This window comes from Mus musculus, chromosome 10, assembly GCF_000001635.26.
Source record: "Mus musculus strain C57BL/6J chromosome 10, GRCm38.p6 C57BL/6J".
Taxonomy (NCBI): domain Eukaryota; kingdom Metazoa; phylum Chordata; class Mammalia; order Rodentia; family Muridae; genus Mus; species Mus musculus.
In genome coordinates this window covers 50,083,554-50,104,050 of record NC_000076.6, presented here as the reverse complement: position 1 = coordinate 50,104,050, position 20,497 = coordinate 50,083,554, and the positions used below count along the sequence as shown (strand labels likewise).

The 20,497-nt window shown below is 37.1% G+C and overlaps 1 long non-coding RNA gene across 3 annotated transcripts in view; it reads left to right on the top strand.

Annotated features, from left to right (window-relative positions):
• The window catches only part of Gm40642, a 59,107-nt gene that overhangs the window by 12,090 nt on the left and 26,520 nt on the right, over positions 1 to 20,497 (top strand). For 2 of the 3 annotated variants that reach the window (XR_871636.3, XR_871634.3), the window contains exons 2-3: positions 827 to 941; positions 11,965 to 12,924. This is a non-coding gene — a long non-coding RNA (predicted gene, 40642). Of the gene's footprint in view, positions 1 to 826; positions 942 to 11,964; positions 12,925 to 20,497 lie in introns of those variants that run through there. The other variant, XR_871635.1, reaches the window with a different exon arrangement.

Here is a 20,497-nt window from a genome sequence, read left to right as displayed (position 1 = left end):
TATCACTCAGAATTTCTAAGTGTTGTTTTCATTCATTCCAACTGTGCTACACCGACAGAAAAACATGCATTTGATGTCATCATTAATTAGTTTTCATTCTGGAATTTCATCCAGCATCTTTTGTGTATGGCTCATTTATTTTTCTTTCCTGAATGAAAGCTTCAGGTTTAACTGATGAGTAATGTTAGGGCATGGAGATGCAACTGTTTCTATTTATCCACTTATGTGTTGATGAATATTTGGAGCCTTTCTAGCCTTTATGCTTTGTGGTAAGTTCATAGATATGGTCTTTCAACAGCTAGATGAAGTCAAAAGTGAGTTCTTTGGAAAATTGTTAGAAGGTGCCAACACTAGTTCTAATGATTAAAAAGAATGGTGATAGGTGTGTATCTAAAGCATTTCTATAATTTTTCATGGAATTAGAGAGTGGAAATAAAGTACTATGTTTTTATTACTTGAAATTTAAAAGATGTGTCATTCTCAAATTATTAATGTCAATTTATCTATAACTCCTAGGTATAAATATTAAAGTTGAACAGGTTTATAAAAATTATGGATGATCTTATGGATGAAAATAAAAGTTTGCCTTATATTTGAGCTATTATCTGACTATCTTAATTTCTTTTTCCTGGTGCTGTGATAAGATACCCTGACAAAAGCAACTTAAAGGATAAAGATTTGTTTAGTTCATAACTCAGATACAGATCTTCATGATAAAAATATAAGGCAGCAGGTATTAAAGCCGACAATCACAGCACATCCACAGTCAGGAAACAGAACAACAAGTGTGTGGTAATGATATATTTACTTTCTTTATGTTATTCAGTTCAGGGTCCCTTTCCAAGAGACCAACCCTCTCTACAGTCAGTCTGATTCTTCCAATAACAATGAACATGATCAAGATAATTCTTCACAGTGATGCCTGGAGTTCCATCACCAAGGTGAGTCTAGATTCATTCAAGTACATTGTTAACAATAACCATCACATCATCTATATGGAGGAATTAAATACATAAACAGAAGGCAGTTATTTAATATATATGCTAGTTATATAATAATGAATTGACATATAGATATACACTAAAAATGATTGTATCTTTATGCATAATGCTGGCCCCACAATTTAAAATAGACTTGAGTAAAAATTTCTGTTGATTTGTGACATTGGAAGTTGTTAAAAGATCACAATGCTCCAAACTTTTTCTCTGTAACTCCTTCAATGGGTGTTTTGTTCCAAATTCTAAGAAGGGGCAAAGTGTCCACACTTTGGTCTTCGTTCTTCTTGAGTTTCATGTGTTTTGCAAATTGTAACTTATATCTTGGGTATTCTAAGTTTCTGGGCTAATATCCACTTATCAGTGAGTACATATCATTTGAGTTCTTTTGTGATTGGGTTACCCCACTCAGGATAATGCCCTCTAGGTCCAACCATTTGCCTAGGAATTTCAAAAATTCATTGTTTTTAATAGCTGAGTAGTACTCCATTGTGTAAATGTACCACATTTTTTGTATCCATTCCTCTGTTGAGGGGCATCTGGGTTCTTTCCAGCTTCTGGCTATTATAAATAAGGCTGTTATGAACATAGTGGAGCATGTGTCTTTCTTACTAGTTGGAGCTGAGACAAAAGGCTGGACCATCTAGAGACTGCCATATCCAGGGATCCATCCCATAATCAGCCTCCAAACGCTGACACCATTGCATACACTAGCAAGATTTTGCTGAAAGGACCCTGATATAGCTGTCTTTTGTGAGACTATGCAGGGGCCTAGCAAACACAGAAGTGGATGCTCACAGTCAGCTATTGGATGGATCACAGGGCCCCCAATGGAGGAGCTAGAGAAAATACTCAAGGAGCTAAAGGGATCTGCAACCCTATAGGTGGAACAACATTATGAACTAAGCAGTACCCTGGAGCTCTTGACTCTAGCTGCACATGTATCAAAAGATAGCCTAGTTGGCCATCACTGGAAAGAGAGGCCCATTGGACATGCAAACTTTATATGCCCCAGTACAGGGGAGCGCCAGGGCCAAAAAGTGGGAGTGGGTGGGTAGGGGATTGGGGGGAGTGTATGGGGAGCTTTTGGGATAGCATTGGAAATGTAAATGAGGAAAATACCTAATTAAAATATTTTAAAAAAGGAAAAAAAGATCACAATGCAAAGCATTACTTGTTTGTGGTGGTGATGGAAGGATAAACAACCTTCACTGTTATTTGAAACTATAAACATGTAATTCTTCATAGTACATAATACTTGAAGATGATAGTGAATGATGATTTATTGTGCTGTACCATGTGTATTAATCAGGGATCTGTAGAGTCACAGAGCTTATGGATAGTCTCTATCTAGTAAGGGAATTTGTTATGATGACTTACAGTCTGTAGTCCAACTCCCCAACAATGGTCAGTAGTGAATGGAAAGTCCAAGGATCTAGTAGTTCTTAGTCCCACGTGACTAGTAGATTTTCTTCCTTCTTTCAATGTCCTTATGTAGGTCTCCAGCAGAAATACTGGTACAGTAGTATGAAATATGTTACAGAAGCAACCAACCACTTTATTTATTTATTTATTTATTTATTTATTTACTTATTTATTTATTTATTGCCCACTCCATTTGATGAAACCTATACCTGTCTCTGCTAGATGGCCATACCTAAACCTTGATAGGTTATAGACTTTCTGGGAAAATCTACTACTATTATTTTGCTAAACAAACATAGCATACTCATAATATATTCATATGGATATATTGCTACACATGTAGATCAGGGCATTACCCAACACTCATCAGAGAAGCTCCTTTTTGGAAGCATATGGTAATTAACAAAGAGGTCAATCTGGACAATGTTCAGAGAGTGAGACTTTGGAGGGCTCAACCCTAAATAGGATGTTCTCCCATCAAAATTTAGGGATCTATGAGGAAGAGGAAGCAGAAAGATTGTTAAGAGCTAGAGCTGGTGGATGACTCTATGGAACAGGACACAACAGTGCTGTTACACAAATACATTCACAGAGATGTAAGAGCATAAATAAAACCTGTACAAGTTTAAGCCAGATAAAACTCCAGGAGGGAAAGGAAGTGAAGAAGCTATTTGAACTGATACCTGCTGGAAGGAGAAAATCAGTTCCCTCACTTGGAATGACATTGGAAATATCAGTCACATTCCAATGCACGGCCCATACTCAGGAGTAACTGGTTATCACAAAATGGATTCCATAAAGTTTGTGTGCTTTTAGTTTGGAAATTTGGGTCTTACTGTTTTTTGTTTGTTTTGTTTTTCTTTTGGAGAAAGAGGAAGGTAGTTGTAGGGGGAGTGATGGAGAGGAAGCAGAGAGAGAGGTTATGAAGTTGTGTGGGTAGGGATGTGGGTAGAATCTGAGAGAAGTTGGAGGAGGGGAAAGAATGTGATCAAAATATATTGTATGAAAATGGTTTTAAATAGTAAGTACAAAAAGGCAAAAGAGGTATAGACTTGAGGAAGTACTGGCATCATGAGATCTTTATGACTACTCAGAGTTAGTACTTTTGCTGGATTCTTTTACCCTCTAGATTAAAGGAAATGGTCTCTTCCACATCTGTCTCTTCAGCTGTGTGGGGGCTATATTTATCCTTTCCAGAGAAAGCAACAATGGACTATCTTAACAACAGAGACCTGCCCCTCCATGGCTATGGAGGAGGTAACTTCAGAACTCAAAATTAAACAAACAACCCCCCAAAACAAAAAACAAACAAATAAAACCCCACAATTTTCTCTTCTCCAGTTTAAAGTATTGGATTATATTATAGAGGTAAAAGAGGGCTGAAGCATTGTCTACAATATCAATTATATATTAAATCTATTAAAATATTTAAATTTCTGATCTCTCTTTTTTAACAATCATTTAGCTTTTATTATTTCATGATTTCAATTACTGTGAGTTAATATAATTAATAATATGCCTCCAATTGTACACTATATCTGGATTTGAGATGTAAAAACAATAACCTTACCACTCATAAGGAAACTTCTGGAACGTGTTCTGTATGTATACCATCAGGTCTATCATTTCTCTTCATCTAGCACTTGTCACCCATCTTTTGAAAGCAGTAAGTGAAAATGGAGCTGTCATCTAGTCCTCAGGGTTTGTTGAGGAGCCTTTAGGCAGCACATTTCTGCTTTCTTGTCTTAAACACTGAGCTTCAGCCTATCCTTTCTTGATAACCAGAACTTGATTTTGTCTGCCCCTGTCATTCTAACCACTCCAAGAGATTTGTCCATTATTTTTGTCTCCAAAATCATTTTAAAGTCTTAGATATGATTATGGCTGCTTTCAAAAGTGATTTCTTCTGGTCATAGCTATATGTCTTTCTATGCATACAATATGTAGGCTATAAAGACCTTATGGAGAAAAAGGATGGCGCCCATAAAATGCAGAGAGGTGAGATGTTGTTAATGTACCAATATTAAGTGATGAAATGGTGGTAACATTTCAGGGTACCATTATTTTGTTTTACACAGAAACTGAGACCATCCCATTAAGTAATGCAATTGAAGCACTCATTTGTAGAGAGATTATTAAAATGTGCCCTGTATGTTTTTTCTAATGATAAATGTGATCCAATCAAATCATTAAGATGACTTAAATGTAGCTGGATGTCATTTGTTTCTTTCCATGGTGTTCCAAAGTAAAAAATAACCATTATGATCTCTTTAAAAGGTCTTAATTGCTCTGTAACCTATGACAGCTGTGGGTGACTAGTAACAGCCATTTGCCTTTTGTGGAAATTATGAACTATTAGGGTTGAAAGGTCATGTCTGCCTAACAGTGGAGAAAAGTGCTTCTTCCATTTTCTTGTAATATTTTTATAATTATCTAGAAAAATTAAAACAAGTCAGAATTTTAAACAGCCTAGTTTCTTTGCTTCAATCAATTTGGTGTCTTGTAAGATTTAATTTAGAACATGTTAGCCTAGTTATCATTGACCACATAAAGGAAATGTGAACTTTGGATCAAAACAGCTTTTAGTAAAACATACTCAGCCTACAAATTTGCTGTGTATTAAAAAAAATTTTAAATTCAAGTTGTAAAATACCATAGGTTAGGGAATAGCCATATCACAATGGTGGAAAAATTCTTGTAGACTATATATATGTATGTATGTATACATATATATATATATATATATATATATATATATATATATATATATTGTGGTTCATGTATTTAAAACATATTTACTAAGTTGTTTTAGAAAGTCTAATAGGTGTTTGTGGTAAAATCATCTAAAATTATGCATACCTCTTGGTGTTTCTCTGAGAAGTTTCCCTAGGTGGTTTCTGAGGCATGTTGTTCTAGTAAGCAGTGAGAAGAAAGCAAGTGACAGAAGGAGGGCATATATCTGCAGAGAGGCTCAGCGAGTGCAGGCGTAGAGGATAAATGTGATACTCAACTTTGATAAGAATAGAAGACCCACAGCAGTTTTACAAATAGCACTGGTGAAAGAGAGTAATAGAAGTGGCAATGTGCACAGGGACTCAGAGCCTGAAATGTTGTGAGTCTCACAGTAACCTTTCTTTTTAGGTTGTGCACAATGCCAGACATTTTATCAAGAAAACAGAATTTGGGTCACCATGAAAGTACAAAGGAGTAGAAGGGTATGAGGGAGAGGATGGTAGGGAAGATGATATAGGGATCTTTGTTTTAAAAAAAATTATAATGAAACTTAATTGTAAGCAAATAAAAATAAAAATTAGTATTAAAAACTGATTCTGCTGATACAAACTTGGTCCACATCATAAGGAAAGTAATTCTAAAACAAAAATACCTGGAGTAGAGGATATTAGGCATTTGAAAATATAGATCTGCTACTAGAAGAAAGCATTGATACTGTAAATTCATAACTGATTCCTTAAGAGCTATGACTCACACTGTCTTAATTTCTCCAACAACAAAGAGTGACATACAGAGAGTGAATTATCTGGACTCACTCAACTGGTGTGTTTTCATCTCTACAGCACAAACACTGACATTTGCTGCCTGCTCAATCACTCATAACCATCTCTGTCTCTACATTTCCTATTATATCTGATTTCCAGTCATGCAACATTTTGGCAAGGCATCCTTAAGATCTGTGTCTGTGTCTTTAATTATTTGGAATGGACACTGTAGTGACACCACGAGTGTTGTCAGACATACTGAAAGCATTAAAATATTATTGATTCAAAGAATAGGGAATGTCTTCTTGAAAACTCCCAAAGGGCTTTCCTAAAGGCTCAGGGCCTTTGTTCTTCATTTGCCACAAAAATATTTTTCCTTATCCGAATTTGGAATTCCCTAGAGAAGTAAGAGGTGACATGTTATCAGCATTCCAAGGATATGCTGGGTTAATTAAGGTTCCAGGATAAGTTCAAATGAATATGCATGTATATATGTATGTATAAGTACATACAGTTTGTTCATGTTTGGTATAAAGACTCTTATGTAATACTAATTTGTTTTTATCTAGTGGTCAGGAAAGCTAGTATTTTGATTTTTTTTATTAAAGCATAAGTAAATGAAAACAGCTGAATTTAATTTTGCATTTTGAATTAAAAAAAATTTAAATTCAACCATAATTAACAGAAATTTTTCTCACAAATACTAAGATCATATTAGCATAAATTTTAAAGTAATATACCTTTGGTTATGATATTTAGTTTTACTATGTGTGTTGTTAATCTTGACTGGCAACTGACTAGTCATACCTATGAGGGACTTCCACCACCAGGCTAACACAATTGTAAAGACTTACTCTAAATGTGGCGGCCCTGTCCAGTGGCAGCACAGATAAAAGGACAACCAAGGGAAAGCTTTCTGCTTCTTAGCTGCTTGCTCACTGGTCTTTGGTTCTTGCCAGTAAATCCATCTACCTTGTTTCTCACTGCAGCTGCCATTACTCTTCTGCAGATATCACAGGCCAGTTTCTTTGAGTTTTCAGTGTAGATAGAAGGCCAGTAGCTATCCTGATATCCTTGATGCCTTCTCTGCCAGACTGGCTTTGTTGAGGTATCCAGGCTTAGAAGCTGAGCAGCTACTATGTTTTCAGCTCGTGTAAAGACAGCCATGGCTGGACTACAGAGATAGTATTTTGTGAATCCATCTATTAAACCCCTTTTAAAAATACATGCATTCTATTGGTTCTGTTTCTCTAGGCAGTGATTTTTAACTTGTGGGTCTTGACCACATTGGAGTTTGAATTTATTTACCAGATTTATCTAAGATTAGCAGAAAACAGATATTTACATTACGCTTCACAACAGTCGCAAAATTACAATTACTAAGTAGCAAAAAACAATTATAATTGGAGGTCACTACAACATAAAGAACTGAATTAAAAGGTCAAAGCATTAGGAAGGTTTAGAACCATTGTTCTAGAGAACCATGACTAGTCACAGGATATATATATTATCAAAGTAATATTGGTCCTTGCTCATGCACATGCATGCTACTATATTAATAAGGTCATTTGCTTATACCTGTTCAAAAAAGTAAAACAAACAAACAAAACTCACATTAATAAGAAAATTTCTATAGAATCAGGATTTTAAGTAGACTTTATTACAATATTACCATAATTTCTGGACTTTGCAAACTATGAATGGTAAAAGATGCAGAAATCCCAAAAAATCATTTTGCTAGCTTATTCAAGCAAAACATGCTATTGGACATCTTGTTGAGTAATGCAAAGAATATGTGACAATTCATTTAAAATTTGAAACATAGTAGTATCCATTTACTACACTAGTTGGTAGCATTCATCTGGGAGAGTGGGACCTAAAACGAGGTGGACTAAAGTCTCATGCATTAGGCTACTTTATTTAGAGCATCAGACAATTTATACTCTGAGGGTTAAGAGCAAAAGTGAATAATCACAAGGATAAGCTGCATTTGACAAAAATATGTTTTTGCATAAAGTCATATGAATAACATTAGCTGACATAAACTCACTCCTATCTGCTATACTTGGGAGGAGCATGAAAACACATTCCAAGAACAATTATATGTTTTGAAGATCCTAGGGTCACTAGATTCATGTCTTGTTTTCTTAGAGTTCTCTCAGTAGGTCTCAGAATTTTCACACAACTCCATTCTTTGAATTTCAAGAAGAATCCAAAAGTTATTTGGGAATATGTAACAATGTAGTCAATATATTAGAAAACATTGTGCATGAAGAAAATCATGACTATGTCTGATGGCCAGGAGCTCATATATTTCTTCCTTTTATATTTTTTAGCATAGCATCTACCATTTGGTGAGGGAAGCCAAGGGCCCCAGAAATGAGCTACATAGATGCCTACATTTCCATCAATTAGAGTCATTTGTTTAACAAGTACAATACCTTGGGAAATACCACCTGGAAAATTTACTTTTTCCAGTTTATAAAGCAAACATACATGCTCCAAACATGCAGATTCCAGACATAGTATAATTGAAGTTTTAAGCTAAAGGAAGTAAAAAATTGAGGAGGAGATCTTGACCGTGGCTCTATCAAAAAACAAAAAATATAAACCACCAACAACAAAACAGACAACAATAAAAACAAACCTATCTCTATATTTTAGCCTATAGCCAAATACTCACAATTTAATGGTTAAGCAAATAGGTAGAAATATGTGCACTCTCAAATTATAATGTATCTCATTTAATGGAACAGACAGGCTGTTTCAAAATAATGTATTTATTAATTCTTTGACTATTTTACACAATATATTTGATCATCACATTCCCCTCCTCACTCCTTTCAGATAGTCCCCCAAGATGAGCATTTGTAATTCTCTTAAATTATTTTATTGTTTAATAACTGGAGAGTGTGTCTAAAATATAGGCTGTTTTTGTGTGTAATCTCTCACAATCCCAAATTTATAGTACCAAGTCCCATCTAAGATTTGGTTGTTTGTGGCAGGCTGTAAGTGTCTGTGTTGTGCCCTACTGTGATAGATGAACCACCCATAATTCCTGGTCTTAGAGTTGACATTCTAATAGAGAGTACATAGTGAGTATAGCATTATCTAAGTAAACACAACTGTGAAATAACAGCTATGACACACAGATACAGAATGTAACTGAGTCACTATTTAATAAAAATTCTTTACAGTTACTTGTCCTATTTACTTAAGAACAAAGTACTTTTATCTAGGTTTACATATATGTATTAGGAGTTACAATTTTCTTACCTTTCAAAATATTTATGTACTCATCAGGCAGGAAGGAAAGTGTTACTCAATATCTATAAAAGTTTTGTGAAAGAAACTGACGAAAATTTGCTATAAATGTGCTTTTCTGTTCTCCTTCAAATCCTTATCCACTGGATAAAACCAGGAACCTTCTCATGCAGACTGAACTTTATTGTCCTCTTCTCTCTGAATTTTGAAGTAGCTGTAGTTTGGCATAGTCATATTAAGTCCTGCTAAAGAGTCTTACATGGAACAGTCCAATAATATATATTCCTGTGCACACTATACGGCTGTTGTCTACAGTTGCAATTTATTCTCTAAAAGAACTTATGGATAAATCCCCATAGGGAGTCACAAGCAAGTATTTATTTGTGTTTCTTCCTAGCAGCAAGTTTATATTATAGGGCATGCAAGTTAAGTAACTAATGCTGCTGTCTGTACTTGGCTGGATGCAAGGAAATTGAAATTTATGATCCTTATCCAGCAAGTGGATAGCATTTTAAAGCATGTATTAAAAAAATTAACTACCTGTTTTTTAGACTTAATTTTTCCTCTTAATTTTCTATTCTAATTTTTCCATTCTTTGCTGTTTTATACATACTGTCACCTTAAAGCAAGCAAGTTGAAGTATAAGAATCAATCTGATGAAGCTCTAAGCAATTGGTTCTGGAGAACTGTCTAAAAAAATAATTGTTCTGCACTAAGCTGAAGCGTCTACTTGATCATTTTTAGCTCTTTATACATACTAAGCTCTTTTCTGGAGAATTTCATTTTATGAATTTTCAAGAACACGTTGAATAAAACTCCATGTATTTCGAGCTCAGTTTCTTGCTCTGTGAAGTGTTCCCTTTGCTATGTTACATTTCCATCTACTCAGGCTCTTATGAATGTGGGTAGTCTTGTGCTTTGAGTTTGCTTCAGCAGAATTCCTCATAATGATTGCCTGAACTTCCAAGTCTTACAGCCTTTGAGTATTCATTCTTGGTCTTGTGTCCCACAGAAAGTCTCTTATAAGATAGCCCTGGGAATTTCTAAGTTGCTGTAGATGGACTCCAGCATTAGCTCATTACTTACCAGAGAAGCTCATGTTAAAACTCAGACCTGTGATACATTTATACCTGTTAGCAGAGTAGGCTTTTGGTAGTTGCCTATACTTACTTATGTCTATTTATATGTCTCTGTCATTTTGCTTATCTGTCCTTCATGTGGAGGTTTTCTTAAAAAATGAAGTCATGTGGAGGCCCCGATTCAAAGGAAACTATCAGTGTCATTTGCCCAATAACATGACCTCACTTTTTGTGTCCATTTCACACTTTTGCATTTCTCTCAATAATTCAATCTTCAGTATTTCTGCATGATAATATGTGACATGTAATTTTCATATTCATATTGTAATCATTATAATGTTGCCAGTAATGGTGCCAATATAAAATGGTAAGCTTAAATGATAATGCATTTTGGATGTTTGTCTATCTTCCTTTTGTCAGTTTCCATATTCCCTGACATACACTATTGACAGCATGTCAATTAATAACCCTGAAATGGCCCCTAATAGTTCAAGTAAAAGAATCACATAAATCCCACTTTAAATAAAAACCAAATAATTAACTTAGTGTGGAAGGAATGCTGAAAGTTGACATAGGCAGCTCCCTTGTGATAAAAAGTTACATATTTGTAAATGCAAAGGACAGGTTCTTAAAGAAAATTAAAAGTGCTACTCCAGTGAGCACATAGATGATAAGAAAATGAAACAGCCTTTTGCTGATGTGGGGAGAGTTTTAGCAGTCTGGACAGAAGAGCGAAACATCTCTTAAACCAAAGTCAGTTTTAAAGCAAAGATCAACTCTAAAGGTTGATGTGAGAGAGATGAGGACAGTGCAGCTGAAGAGCTTGAAGCTAACCCAGGTCAATTTGTGAGGATTAAGGACAAGTCATCTTCCAAAGTATAAAAGTCCAAAGTTAAACACAAGTCATGCAGGCAATGTAGATAAGACAATTGGTGAAAGTGGCCACCTTCGTAAATTTTCAGTGTAGAAATTGAACAGGGAGATGTTTTGGAATTGATATAATCCCATGGCAAGACTGTAAGAAATGAATTAATTCTAATGGGTGACCAAAGAACAGCTATCCCTTAATAACAATGGAATAAATATTGCTGAGACTGATAACAGGGGGTTTAAGATTTCACATGAACATAGCTGATAAATCAGTGGCAAAGGTTTAGTGGTTTGACTCCACATCTGAAAGAAATGATAGTATGCATAAAATGCTACCAAACAACATTGCATGTTGAGAAAATTCTTCACCGTAGAAGAGCCCATTGGTCTGACATCTTTCATTGTTGTTTTACGATATTACCAGTGTTTTAGTCTTTAGCAACCATTCCTTTATAAGCAAGAAATCACCAATAACACCAAGGAGCAGCAGGACTTTAGGTGGCTGGATCTCAGTTGTTCACTAGCATGTTTAGAAATGAAGTCTTTTGAATAAGAATACATACTAGCTGCTTCTTTCATTTCTATGGCAAACAAAACAAAACAAAACAAACAAACAAACAAAACCAATAGGAACAATTTAAGGGAAAAGGAGCTTATTTGAGCTCAGAGTTTCAGAAGTTTAGCCAATTATAGTGAAGAAGTAGAGAACGCATGGCAACAGGAGTGTATGATGGAGACACTTGTTATAACACATCAGCCAGAAAGCAGAGAAAGCAGATAAGAACCCAGAGTTTCAGGTATAACCTGAATGATCTCTTTTTCTTTTCTAAACAGCTCCTACCTCCTAAGGATTCCATTGCCCATGAGAAAAGGACCACAATTTGGAAATAATCATTTGATACATGGCCTTATAGGGGACATTACAGAACAAAACCACGTCGGGACTGTATGTAACACCACTAATAGACTATACTATAGTATAATGCTTTGTCGTATTCCTGTGGTCTAGAATAGAAGTTGCAAGTATGCAGCAATATTTAAATCATAAAAAAACTTAAAAAGAAGATAATAAAATCTCTCTAGAAAATTTGAGGTACCAAAACAATCTTTTATTATTAGGCCAGTAAATAATTATTGCAATAAAAGTGCACCTTAATATGACCTACAAGTTTTGCCCAGGGAAGGCTAAGTATTTAGAAACAATTTTTTATTGTTTGTTTATTTTGTGTATATGAGTACACTGTAGCTGTCTTTAGACACACCAGAAGAGGGCATCATATCCCATTACAGATGGTTGTGAACCACCATGTGTTTTCTGGGAATTGAACTCGGGACCTCTGGAAGAACAGTCAGTGTTCTTAACCACCAAGCCACCGCTCCAGCCCCTAGAAACAACTTGTAAATTCACCTGTGATCTGTTTGTGCTTGTGTTGCTGATTGCTAAAGCCCCTTGAGTGTAAAGCAAGCTATCTACCACTTGATATGGCTCTAGCCCTCTTTTATACTTTCTGAGACAGCATCTAAGAAGGTTTCCTATGCTGGCCTTGAACTTGAGATCTTTCTGCCTAAGGCTCAGAGGCTGGAATTCAAGTCTCTACCACCAGTCCCAGCTTCTCTGCACTTTTATATAAGGATATCTTCTACTTCCTACAATAATAATATAGCAGGAATATCCACTAAAATGAAAGAGAAAAGAAAAACAAAAGAGTGCCTTCTTTCTGTGCATCTCCTGGGTGAATTACTATGTGACACTTCCTATGCTGACGGTAATTATTAAACGGTGCTCTCACTTGTCCTCAAGATGTGAACTGATAATTGTTCTGGAAGCCTCGATAAAAGATAATTAGTATACTCAACTGAAAAAACTGAACAGAAATTGCTCCTTATATTATGTTAAAGAAGTTCGTACATATAACCGAAAATGCTATTTTAGGCTGAAATGTGTGTATATTAACAGTATATTGGAGTTCTTAGATATTACAACCATAATGGCTATTCCTGATTGTCAACTTGACTATATTTGGAATGAACTACAACCCAGAATGGGAGGGCTCACCTGTAATCCAGATATTGAGACTGGAAGACACAAGTTTCTGACCTAGATCTTGGTATAGAGGCATAGTTGCTATAAAAAGCTTAGGCCCAGGCAAGGTAGTACATGCCTTTAATCCCAGGGACTAAGTCATGGATATCCCTGAGTTCAAGGTCAATCTACAGAGCAAGTTCCAGGACAGCTAAGGTTAGGTAGTGAAAGAGTTAGAAAACAGAAAGCTTGTGATAATGTAATAAAACAAGTAGGCCATGTTCTAGGACCTGCAAGCAGCAGAACTCAGCAGTTTCAACCATGTGGCTCTGGTTTTAAAGTGAAAAAAGGAGGGTACTACTGGGACAATTGATACTGGTTAGATGTAGCAAAGAAATTAGTGGTGATTTAGAAGAGACCAGTGCCACTGAGATGAAATCTTCTGGAAGTGTTTTCTAAGAGCACGAAGAAATTCCAGAGGTAGCCAAGGTTGTACCTCATGCTGCAGCTGTACTTGGTAATGTGTAAGAGTCACCCAAGTGGTACTGGTTTTGAAGGCATGAAGGCTGTGAAGTGGTCATGAAGAACAGCTGAGGCTTGGCACTATGAGAGGCCATGGAAGTCCATTGGTGAAGATGCAGCCTCAGTTGCAGTTGACAGCCCAGGATTGAAGGGATAATGCAAAGGAGTTGAGGCTTGACACCATGAAGAGAGCCTATAAGAGGCTATTGGTGAAGCCTAGCTGCAGTAGAAGACCCCAGGCTATTGGAAATGTCAGTAACATGGGATGATCACTAAGAACATCAGCACCAGTGGAGTGGATCAACCTGAGTTTAGAGTGATACAGAGGACAGAGCTGGAGAAGTGACTTCAGCCCTTTGGAGGAGCCCAGAAGATCATGTGTGGATCCCAGACAGTCACAAGAAGGTGTAACGTTGAAGTTGCCTTGGAAACCCCAAGATGTTTGAGATACCAGAGCTGTGGGATATCTGCTGAGGAAAGTTGCTAACAGGGAGTGGAACTAGCTCAGGAGAAAGAAGTTTGTTGCAGTCAACAAAGATGAAAAAGGAGTTGGAGATACGAAGACCACTTTGACATCAGACATGGAGATGCAGAGTTTGGACTTTGTCCATCTGGTTTCCTGTCATGCTTTGGGGATTACAGTTAAGCAATTTCATGAATCTCAGAAGAGACCTTGAACTTTGGACCTTTAACATTGTTGAGGCTGCTATAGATTATGGGGACTTTGGAAGTTGAACTAAATGTATTTTGAACTGTAGAATGTTTTTTGTATGTATGGCTCCCATGGTCTCATGTGTTTGCACAGGCCTATTGGGGCCAGAGAGTGGAATGTGTTGGTTTGTATATGCTTGGCTTAGAGAGGGGTGCTATTAAGAGCAGTGGTCTTGTTGAAGTAGGTGTGTCACTGTGGGAATGGGTTTAAATACTCTCATCCTAGTTGCCTGGAAGCGAGTATTCTACTAATAGCCTTCAGTTGAAGATGGAGAACACTTTATCCTGTACCATGCCTGCGTGGATACTGTCATGTTCCCGCCTTGATAATAATGGACTAAACCTCTGAATCTGTAAGCCAGTCCCAATTAAATTTTCTTATAAGAGTTGGGGCTTCACCACAGCATCTGGGGGAGCCATCTTGGATTCCCAGATTCTACCAAGACTGGTCTGCACAGGTGAGAGTGTGGACTGCAGAGGCTAACAGCTTCTGGGACAGGCAGAAACAACAGAGTTCCTGGGGCAGATCATGTTTTGGGCTCCAGACACCCATGCACCTTCCCTACCAGAGGAGAGGTGTCCAACCCTGCCTGGGAGGGCATTGCCACAGCATCTGGGTGAGCCATCTTGGTTCCGGGATACCACCTAGACTAGTCTGCGCAAGGGAGAGTGTGGACTGCAGAAGCTAACAGCTTCTGGGTCAGACAGAAGCCACAGAACTTCACAGACCGCATTTTAGGCTCCAGACATCCAGGCACCTTCCCTGCCAGAGGAGCGGTGTCTGGCCTACCCAGGAGGGCTTTGACACAGCATCTTGGGGAGACATCTTGGTTCCCGGATCACGCCAAGACTACTCTGCACAGGTGAGAGTGTGAACTAGAAGCTACACAGATTCTGGGACAAGTTGTTTCGGGCCTTTATCTTCTGCCAGAAGTCAGGTCCAAACGCCAGATGCCTGTCCACCTTCCCTACAAGAGGAGAGCTTGCCTGCAGAGAGTGCTCTAACCACTGAAACCCAGGAGAGAGCTAGTCTTCCAGGTCTGCTGATAGAGGCTAACAGAATCACGAGAAGAACAATCTCTAACCAGAGACAACTATAACAACTAACTCCAGAGATTACCAGATGGCAAAAGGCAAACATAAGAATCTTACTAAGAGAAACCAAGACCACATACCATCATCAGAACCCAGCACTCCCACCTCAGCCAGAACTGGATACCACAACACACCCAAAAAGCTAGAGTCAGATTTAAAAGCATATCTCATGATGACAGTAGAAGACATCAAGAAGGACTTTAATAACTCACTTAACGAAATACAGGAGAACACTGCTAAAGAGTTACAAGTCCTTAAAGAAAAACAGGAAAACACATCCAAACAGGTGATGGAAATGAACAAAACCATACTAGACCTAAAAAGGGAAGTAGAAACAATAAAGGAAACCCAGAGTAAGGCAACGCTGGAGATAGAAACCCTAGGAAAGAAATCTGGAGCCATTGATGCAAGCATCAGCAACAGAATACAAGAGATGGAAGAGAGAATCTCAGGTACAAAATATTCCATAGATAACATCAGCACAACAATCAAAGAAAATGCAAAAAGATCCTAACTCAAAACATCCAGGAAATCCAGGACACAATGAGAAGACCAAACCTACGGATAATAGGAGTAGATGAGAATGAAGATTTTCAACTTAAAGAGCCAGCAAATATATTGAACAAAATTATAGAAGAAAATTCCCAAACCTAAAGAAAGAGATGCCCATGAACATACAAGAAGCCTACAGAACTCCAAATAGACTGTACCAGAGAAAAGATTCCTCCCAACACATAATAATCAGAACAACAAATGCACGGAATAAAGACAAAATATTAAAAACAGTAAGGGAAAAAGGTCAAGTAACATATAAAGGCAGACCTATTAGAATAACACTAGATTTCTCACCAGAAAATATGAAAGCCAGAAGATCCTGGACAGAAGTCATACAGACCCTAAGAGAACACAAAATCAAGCACAGGCTACCTTACCCAGCAAAACTCTCAATTACCATAGATGGAGAAACCACAGTATTTCATGACAAAACGAAATTCACACAATATATTTCCACAAATCCAGCCTTTAAAGGATAATAATGGCAAAACACCAATACAAGGATGGAAACCACTCCCTAGAAAAAGCAAAAAAGTAATCCTTCAACAAACCTTAAAGAAGACAGCCACAGAACAGAATGCCAACTCTAACAACAAAAATAGTAAAAAGCAACGATTACTTTTTCTTAATATCTCTTAATATCAATGGACTCTACGCCCCAATAAAAAGACATAGACTAACAGACTGGTTACACAAACAGGACCCAGCATTTTGCTGCTTACAGGAAACCCATCTCAGGGAAAAAGACAGACACTACCTCAGAGTGAAAGGCTGGAAAAAAATTTTCCAAGCAAATGGTCTAAAGAAACAAGCTGGAGTAGCCATTCTAGTATCAAATAAAATCGACTTCCAACCCAAAGTTATCAAAAAAGAAAAGGAGGGGCACTTCATACTCATCAATGGTAAAATCTTCCAAGAGGAACTCTCAATTCTGAACATCTATGCTACAAATGCAAGGGCAGCCACATTTGTTAAAGAGACTTTAGTAAAGCTCAAACCACACATTGCACCTCACACAATAATAGTGGGAGACTTCAACACACCACTCTCATCAATGGACAGATTGTGGAAAAAGAAACTAAACAGGGACACAGTGAAACTAACAGAAGTTATGAAACAAATGGATATATCAGATATCTACAGAACATTTTACCTAAAACAAAAGTATATACTTTCTTCTCAGTACCTCATGTTACCTTCTCCAAAATTAACCATATAATTGGTCACAAAACAGGCCTCAACAGATACAAAAATATTGAAAATGTCCCATACATCCTATCAGATCACCATGGACTAAGCCTGATCTTCAATAACAAAAAAAATAACAGAAAGCCAACACTCACGTGGAAACTGAACAACACTCTTCTCAATGATACCTTGGTCAAGGAAGGAATAAAGAAAGAAGTTAAAGACTTTTTAGAGTTTAATGAAAATGAAGCCATAAAATACCCAATCTTATGGGACACAATGAAAGCATTTCTAAGAGGAAATCTCATAGCTCTGAGTGCCTCCAAAAAGAAACTAGAGAGAGCACACACTAGCAGCTTGACAACACACCTAAAAGCTCTAGAACAAAAGGAAGCAAATTCACCCAAGAGGAGTAGACAGCAGGAAATAAACTCAGGGGTGAAACCAACCAAGTGGAAACAAGAAGAACTATTCAAAGAATCAACCAAACAAGGAGCTGTTTCTTTGAAAAAAATCAACAAGATAGATAAACCCTTATCCAGACTCACTAGAGGGCACAGGGACAGCATCCTAATTAACAAAATCAGGAATGAAAAGGGAGACAGAACAACAGATCCTGAAGAAGTCCAAACACCAACATATCCTTCTACAAAATGCTATACTCAACAAAACTGGAGAACCTGGATGAAATGGACAAATTTCTAGACAGATACCAGGTATCAAAATTAAATCAAGATAGGTTTAATGATCTAAACAGTCCTATATCCCCTAAATAAATAGAAACAGTCATTAATGGTCTCCCAACCAAAAAAGCCCAGGACCAGATGGGTTTAGTGCAGAGTTCTATCAGACCTTCAAAAAAGATTTAATTCCAGTTCTTCACTAACTATTCCACAAAATAGAAGCAGAAGGTATCCTACCCAATTCATTCTATGAAGCCACAATTACTCTGATACCTAAACCAGAGAAAGACCCAACAAAGATACAGAACTTCAGAACAATTTCCCTTATGAATATCAATACAAACATACTCAATAAAATTCTCGCTAACGGAATCCAAGAACACATCAAAACAATCATCCATCCTGACCAAGTAGGTTTTATTCCAGGGATGCAGGGATGGTTTAATATACGGAAATTCATCAATGTAATCCATTATATAAACAAACTCAAGGACAAAAACCACATGATCATCTCCTTAGATATGGAGAAAGCACTTGACTCATGATAAAAGACTTGGAAAGATCAGGAATTGAAGGCCCATACCTAAACATGATAAAAACAATCTACAGCAAACCAGTAGCTAACATCAAAGTAAATGGTGAGAAGCTGGAAGCAATCCCACTAAAATCGTGGACTAGACAAGGCTGTCTACTTTCTCCCTACCTATTCAACATTGTTCTTAAAGTCCTAGCCAGAGTAATTCAACAACAAAAGGAGAAAAAGTGGATACAAATTGGAAAGGAAGAAGTCAAAATATCACTTTTTGCAGATGATATGATAGCATATATATATGTGACCCTAAAAATTCCACCAGAGAACTCCTAAGCCTGGTAAACAGCTTCAGTGAAGTAGCTAGATATAGAATTAACTCAAACAAGTCAATGGCCTTTCTCTACACAAAGGATAAACAGGCTGAGAGAGAAATTAGGGAAACAACACCCTTCTCAAAAGTTACAAATAATATAAAATACATTGGTGTGATGCTAACTAAGGAAGTGAAAGATCTGTGTGATAAAAACTTCAAGTCTCTGAAGAAAGAAATTAAAGAAGATCTCAGAAGATGGAAAGATCTCCTATGCTCATGGATTGGCAGGATCAATATAGTAAAAATGGCTATCTTGCCAAAAGCAATCTACAGATTCAATGTAATCCCAATCAAAATTCCAAATTAATTCTTCAATGAATTAGAAAGGGCAATCTGCAAATTCATCTGGAATAATAAAAAACCTAGGATAGCAAAAACTCTCTTCAAGGATAAAAGCACATCTGGTGGAATCACCATGCCTGACCTAAAGCTGTACTACAGACCAATTGTGATAAAAACTGCATGGTTCTGGTATAGTGACAGACAAGTAGACCATTGGAATAGAGCTGAAAACCCAGAAATGAACACACACACCTATGGTCACTTGATCTTTGACAAGGGAGCTAAAACCATCCAGTGGAAAAAAGACAGCATTTTTAACAAAAGGTGCTGGCACAACTGGTGGTTATCATGTAGAAGAATGCTAATTCCTATCTCCTTGTACTAAGGTCAAACTAAGTGGATCAAGGAACTCCATATAAAACCAGAGACACTGAAACTTATAGAGGAGAAAGTGGGGAAAAGCCTCGAAGATATGGACACAGGGGAAAATTCCTGAATAGAACAGCAATGGCTTGTGCTGTAAGATTGAGAATTGACAAATGGAACCTCATAAAATTGCAAAGCTTCTGTAAGGCAAAAGACACTGTCAATAAGACAAAAACACCACCAACAGATTGGGAAATGGTCTTTACCTTTCCTAAATCAGAGGACTATTATCCAATATATATAAAGAACTCAAAAAGGTGGACTCCAGAAAATCAAATAACCCCATTAAAAATGGGGCTCAGAGCTAAACAAAGAATTCTCAACTGAGGAATACAGAATGGTGTAGAAGCATCTGAAAAAATGTTCACCATCCTTAATCATCAGGGAAATGCAAATCAAAACAACCCTGAGATTCCACCTCACACCAGCCAGAGTGGCTAAGATCAAAAATTCTTTTGACAGCAGATGCTGGGGAGGTTGTGGAGAAAGAAGAACACTCCTCCATTGTTGGTCAATTGCAAGCTTGTACAACCACTCTGGAAATCAGTCTGGCCATTCCTCAGAAAATTGAATATAGTACTACCGGAGGATCCTGTAATACCTCTCCTGGGCATATATTCAGACGATATTCCATCTCGTAAAAAAGACACACGCTCCATTATGTTCATAGCAGCCTTATTTTTAATAGCCAGAAGCTGGAAAGAACCCAGATGCCCCTCAACAGAGGAATGGATACAGAAAATGTGGTACATTTACACAATGGAGTACTACTCATCGATTAAAATCAATGAATTTATGCAATTTCCATGCAAATGGATGGACCTGGAGGGCATCATCCTGAGTGAGGTAACCCAAACACAAAGGAACTCACATGATTTGTACTCACTGATAAGTGGATATTAGCCCTGAAACTTAGAATACCCAAAATACAAGGTACAATTTGCAAAACACATGAAACTCAAGAAGAATGAAGACGA